Source organism: Hemiscyllium ocellatum, chromosome 10 (genome assembly GCF_020745735.1).
Source record: "Hemiscyllium ocellatum isolate sHemOce1 chromosome 10, sHemOce1.pat.X.cur, whole genome shotgun sequence".
Taxonomy (NCBI): Eukaryota; Metazoa; Chordata; class Chondrichthyes; order Orectolobiformes; family Hemiscylliidae; genus Hemiscyllium; species Hemiscyllium ocellatum.
The window spans coordinates 112,269,615-112,276,521 of record NC_083410.1 but is presented as its reverse complement, the minus strand read 5'-3'; positions in this window follow the sequence as shown (position 1 = coordinate 112,276,521).

Here is a 6,907-nt window from a genome sequence, read left to right as displayed (position 1 = left end):
TCATTCGTGGGATGAGGGCGTCACTGGCTGGGCAGCATTTATTGCCCATCCCTAATTGCCCTGAGGACAGTTAAGAGTCAACCACTTTGCTGTGGGTCTGGAGTCACTTGTAGGTCAGACCAGGTGAGGATGGCAGTTTCCTTCCCTAAAGGATGTTAGTGAACCAGATGGGTTTTCCCCCCGCCCCCATCAGGAATGCATTCATAGTCTTCATTAGATTCTTAATTCCAGATTTTCATTGAATTCAAATTTTACCATCTACCATGGTAGGTTTTGAATCCTCATCCACAGTATTTTACCTGGGTCTCTGGATTAACAGTCAAAAAGTATGGCACTGGGAAAGCACAACAGGTCAGGCAGCATTCAAGGAACAGACTCCTGATGAAGGACTTACGCCCAAAATGTTGATTCTCCTGCTCCTCGGATGCTGCCTGACCTGCTGTGATTCCCCAGCACCACACTTTTTGACTCCAAACTCCGGCATCTGCATCCTCACTTTCTCTGGTTTAACTGTCTGGTGATAATACCAGTAGGCCAGTGCCTCCCCCATCCCCATCGCCCTCTGGTTAATCATTCTCCTGCTGCTTGACATAGTGTGAATTTTGAGCAGCGATAGACAGGAGACTGAAATGTGCCCCAGTTGGGAACATACTGACTGACCTGCTGGCAGGCCCCAGCTCTCCTTTTATTTCACATTTCTGAACATCTGCTGCTTTTTACTCAAATAATACAGCGACTTCGCAATGATTAAAATATGAACTGACCCATGTGAAAACATGCCCTTTGTTAATGCATTTTTGGAAATTATGCAGATACTGATAAGTTTGTAGCCAGTGTTTCAATATGAGAGAGAGTTGATAATCTGATACATTTAATTTTGTAAAATTAATGATGTGCCAGAGTACATGATGATTAAATACACACTCTATATGTCATCATCTCATTGCAACATACAATGTTATAAAAGTGGAGACTGAGTCACATAATCATTGTTCAAATCAAACCCAACCTCAGCCTGTCTGCTGCTGAAACACACATTCCTTCTCCCAGCCAGCCGTGGTTCCCCTCCCATTCTCTATAAAATGCAGTTCTCATTATCCAAACGTATCCCCAGGTCATTCACCCCCCCCCCCCCCCCCCCCCCCGCTTACTGATCAACATTGAGTCTCATCCGAGGCTCTGCCGTATCCAGTATCTCCAAGCATTTTTTGGTTTCACGTCGAGTGAATGGAATTGGCTGTAGACTGGTGTCTGTGATGCTGGGGACCACTGGAGGAGGCTGAAATCCATCATCCAATCGGCATTTCTGGGTGAGGATTGCTGCAACTACTTCAGCCTTATCTTGGAGGGCTAGCGCTCAGAGACTGCCACACTGTCATTGGGTCAGTACTGAGGGAGTGCCACACTGTCATTGGGTCAGTACTGAGGGAGTGACGCACTGTCATTGGGTCAGTACTGAGGGAGTGCCACACTGTCATTGGGTCAGTACTGAGGGAGTGACGCACTGTCATTGGGTCAGTACTGAGAGACTGCCGCACAGTCAGAGGGTAGTGTTCAGGGAGTGCCGCACTGTCATTGGGTCAGTACTGAGGGAGCGCTGCACTGTTGGAGGGTCAGCACTCAGGGAGTGCCACACTATCAGAAGGTCAGTGCTGAGGGAGCGGGCACTGTTGGAGGGTCAGTGCCGAGGAAGTGCACTGTTGGAGGGTCAGTGCTGAGCGAGTGCCACATTGTCAGAGGATCAGTGCTGAGCGAGTGTCACACTGTCAGAGTGTCAGCTCTTGTTTATCATCATTATAAATGACCTAGACGAGGGCATAGAAGGATGGCTTAGTAAATTTGCAGAAGACACTAAGGTCAATGGAGTTGTGGATAGTGACAAAGGATGTGGTAGGTTACAGAGAGACATAGATAAGCTGGAGAGCTGGGCTGAGAGGTGGCAAATGGAGCTTAATGCAGAAAAGTGTGAGGTGATTCACTTTGGAAGGAATAACAGGAATACAGATAACTGGGCTAATGGTAAGATTCTTGGTAGTGTAGACCACCAGAGGGATCTTGGTGTCCAGGTACATAGATCCTTGAAAGTTGCCACTCAGTTTGATAGGGTTGTTAAGAAGGCAGACAGTGCGTTAGCTTTTATTCATAGAGGGATTGACTTTCGGAACCGTGAGATCATGCTGCAGCTGTACAAAACTCTGGTGCGGCCACATTTGGCATATTGTATACAGTTCTGGTCACCACATTATAGGAAGGGTGTGGAAGCTTTGGAAAGGGTTCGGAGGAGATTTACTAGGATGTTGCCTGGTATGGAGAGAGGGTCTTATGAGGAAAGGCTGAGGGACTTGAGGCTGTTTTCATTAGAGAGAAGAAGGTTGAGAGCTGACTTAAGACATATAAAATCATCAGATGATTTGATAGAGTAGACAGTGAGAGTCTTTTTCCTTGGGTGGTGATGTCTCGCATTAGGGGACATAGCTTTAAATTGAAGGGTGATAGATATAGGACAGATGTCAAAGGTAGTTGCTTTACTCAGAGAGTAGTAGGGGCATGGAACACACTGCCTGCAACAGTAGTAGACTCGCCAACTTTAAGGAGAAAGTGAGGTCTGCAGATGCTGGAGATCAGAGCCAAAAATGTGTTGCTGGAAAAGCGCAGCAGGTCAGGCAGCATCCAAGGAACAGGAAATTCAACGTTTCGGGCATAAGCCCTTCTTCAGGAAAACTGAATTCGCCAACTTTAAGGGCATTGAAATGGTTATTGGATAGACATATGGGTGTAAATGGAATAGTGTAGGTTAGATGGGCTTCAGATTGGTTCCACAGGTCGGCACAACACTGAGGGCCGAAGGGCCTGTACTGAGCTGTAATGTTCGATGTTCTATGGGAGTTCTGATGACAAGGCAGAAAATGAAAGCCTTTCGTTGAGAGCAGTAATTACTCCAAGCACCATGATGACATCTTGGATATTTCTGGAATTTCCATGTTAACAAACATATAAATGTGAAAGCAATGTACTGTGGATGCTGTAGTCTGGAAATAAAAATATTTTGTAAATGTTGAAACTCCTGTTTTGATTACAATGAGAAGTAAGATTTGGCCTTAATTAACATTCTGTTGAATCATGATTGAAATTCCAACAACTGAAACACTAAGCAATATTTTATGTGATAATTTTAGCAGCTTTCAGGGTCACTTATCTTGACAAAAAGAACAGGTCACATTCTTCTCAAATCATTGCGCCTGGGTCAAGCTGAATGTTTTCATTGTTTGGAGTTATTATTTTGGAAGTTTTAAATGAAGAATTGATTGTTTCTGTTTGTTTTCACCCTGCATGATCGATGGGATTGAGATCAATTTTCCTGTTGCAATCCCATGTCCTCATTCTCTCTTTGTTTATACCTTTTGTCTGGAGATTGCATTTTGTTACAATCCTGAGACAGATTGTCAAATTTCTGTTATAATCTCACCGGAGACCAGCAACTTTTCTTCAAAAGTCGACAAAGTATGAGAGGTCAGGTACTTACTAAAAAGAGTGAAGCCACAAGATTACAAGGTTTTGAACAAACAATAAACTTTATTATAAAAAGTTAGAACAGTAATACAATCTACAATATGTTTACAATCTATTTCTAAGATCCAGAATTAGCTTGTGATTGAGCTGGGTAACAGATAAAACAGAACACTGCTCACAACACATCAAATTGTAAATGTGTTCAAGACAGATCTCCTGGTGTCTCAGCAAACCCTAGGGTGGACACTTCGGGTCATTGAATCTGTTAATCTTTGCAACTTCCTCAAAATCTTTTCCATCATGGTCGGCTTCAATCCTGGCTCATGTTCTACTAGTACATACTCCCAGGCAAGATAGTGCTGCCTTGTATTCTGGAAACTGTACTCCTACACCTGCTAGGCGAAAGTGAGGACTACAGAGGCTGGAGATCAGAGTCAAGATCAGAGTGGTGCTGGAAAAGCACAGCAGGTCAGGCAGCATCTGGGGAGAAGGAAAATCAGCGTTTCAGGCAGGAGCCCTTCATTAGGAAAGGATAAGGGCTCCTGCCTGAAATGTCGATATTCCTGCTCCTCGGATGCCACCTGACCTGCTGTGCTTCTCCTACATCTGCTCACAAGCCCAATTTTAGCTTCAGCACAGACAGCTAGCTTCACCAAGCTGGAAATGCCTGTGTTTCTCTGAGCTCTATTCTGCTGTGGTCCATAAAACAATCACTGCTTATGGGCTTCCTTGACCCTCACTGTCAGCCCTTTTTGCAGTTTATTGCTGTTACATTGTATTAAAAAAAGACAATCACAATTTTTTGTGTCTGCTTTTAATTTTATGAGAACTTGTGTTAGCTTTTTAAACAAATAAGTTACAATATAGATGTGAACTGTTAATTAGTAATCAATTGCAATATTATTAATTGTGCACATTTTCTCACTCAGGAATGCTTTCACAGCTGCTGTATTGTCTGAATGACTGTCATTCTCTCCTTTAGCCACATTCGCTAAGGTGAAATTATTTGCTCTTGAATTATCCTTGAATTACAAACCAGAATAATGAGGAATGTTGCCCATGAAATAGCCATCTATAGTGTACTTCAGAAGGTGGAGTTTGATTGATTGATTGATTGATGATGGGTGGGGAACACCATTAGAAGGATTTACAACCAGAGTCCCATAGCCTTTAAATCTCCTGGTGCTTGTTAGAGGATTTTGATAAAGTCTCTTGATTGTCAGACTCTTGTTTTGAGAAAGTTTGCCTGAAGGCCCTGGAAGGTTAGAATAAATCCAGAAACTGGTCTTATTGGGAGCACTGCATTCAGCACTGGGAACATTTTCTCCCCACCTTCTGTCCCAAACCCCTCATGATTTCAAACATTTCAATCAATCATCCTCTTAGTTTCTTCCTTTCCAATCAATCCCAACTCTTTCACTCTATCTTCATAACGGAGACATTTCGGTCTTTGAATCACTGTCATAAATAAAAGCTGAATTCTATGCATGTTGGAAATTTAAAATACAAACAGAAAATGCTGGAGAAACTCAACAGGTCTGGCAGTACCTGTGTTGAGAAAAGCAATGTTAACATTTCAGGTTGAGAGAGAGAGATGGGCATTTCTCAGACTGGAGATGACATGAAAATGGTGTTCCTCAGGGATTGGGGCTGGGATCCTTTTTCTGATTTATATAAACCATTTGCAGACGTGTATTGAGGACAAAATCTCCAAATTTGCAGATGATACTATGCTAGGGTGAATACTGAATTGTGAGGATGATGCTGGGCGACTTCAGGCGAACATTGACAAGTTATCCAAATGGGCAGACACCTGGCATTTCAAAGCAGAGAAATGTAAGGGACTACGTTCTAGTCTCAGAAACATGGAGGGACAATAGAGACAATTTTAAGGGGAGCACAGGGACCGCAAGGTTCACTGCATGAGTCTCTGAAGGTAACCAGGTAAGTTGAAACAGTTTTAACAAGGCTTATACAATCATTGGGTTAATAAATAGAAGCATAGAGCTTAAAAGCAAGGACGTGGTGCTATACCTCTACAAATCATCGGTCAGACCACATTTGGAGTATTATGTTCAGTTATGGGCATCTTAATTAGGGAAGAATATGAAAGTCCTGGAGAGAACTCAAAGGAGATTTACTAGAATGATGCCAGGAATGAGGGATTTTAGACACAGGGAAAGTTTAGAGAGATTGGGCTCATTCTTCTTGGAACAGAGAAGATTAAGAGGTGAAAATGTGTTGCTGGTTGAAGCACAGCAGGTCAGGCAGCATCCCAGGAACAGGAAATTCAGGCCTGATGAAGGGCTCTGGCCCGAAACGTCGAATTTCCTGCTCCTTGGATGCTGCCTGACCTCTATGCTTTAACCAGCAACACATTTTCAGCTCTGATCTCCAGCATCTGCAGACCTCACTTTTTACTAGAGAAGATTAAGAGGTGACCTTACTGAGGTGTTCAAAATCATGAACTATTTTGACAAGGTAAAGAAGGATATTCTATTTCCACTGATTATTATGTCAGTAACTAGGGATCACACCTTCAAGGCAGTGAGCAGGAGATCCAGGAGTGAGAAGAGAAGAAACACCTTTATTCAGAGATTTGGAATATTCTGCCTGTGAGAGTGGTAGAGGTGGATTGCTTACAAGTTTCAAAAGAGAGTTGGGTATGTATTTGGAAGGGATGAAGTTAGAGGGCTACGGAGCTGGAGCTGGAGAGTGGGACCAGCTAGGTAGCTCTTTCAGGAGCTAGAACAGACAGGATGGCCTCCTTCAGCACTGTAAATTTCTATGATTCTGTTACTAATCTTCAGAATGATTCTTGTAAATCTTTTCTGCACTTTGTGCCAAATGTGTGATGCCTGGAACTCGACACATTACACAAGGTTAGCTGAGGTCGAATGTGTACCTTGTACAGGCTCAGCGCAGTCTCCCTTGTCCTCAATGCCACTATTATTAATAAATGGATAAAATATATCCAAGACCTTATCATATACATGAATATACAAAGTCTGAAGGCCATACCTCTATATTTATCTGTACTTTTGTTTGTAGACTGAAATTGGAAAAGGACTTTTCATTAGAAACCAGAGATTGTTGAAGGATTACTGCATGTTGTAAAAGAAGGTTATTGATACTCAGTGTAACTGCTGATGAGCTGGAGCTGACGGTGTGTACAAAGGGAGATCCAGATGGCAGCAGGTAGCTGATTGGTCTGTCGAGTGGTGACCTGTTGTCAATGACAAAGACCTTCTGCTTGCAAAACAAGGTGATTGGGTTCCAGATCGCTGAGCAGTTTGGGCTGGGAATGATCCAGTCAGAAGCCTTTGGACTGCCACAAAGAGAGGTGGTGTCTGTCTTCCTGTAACAGATTCCTGAAGAAAGTCATTCATTTTCCCTT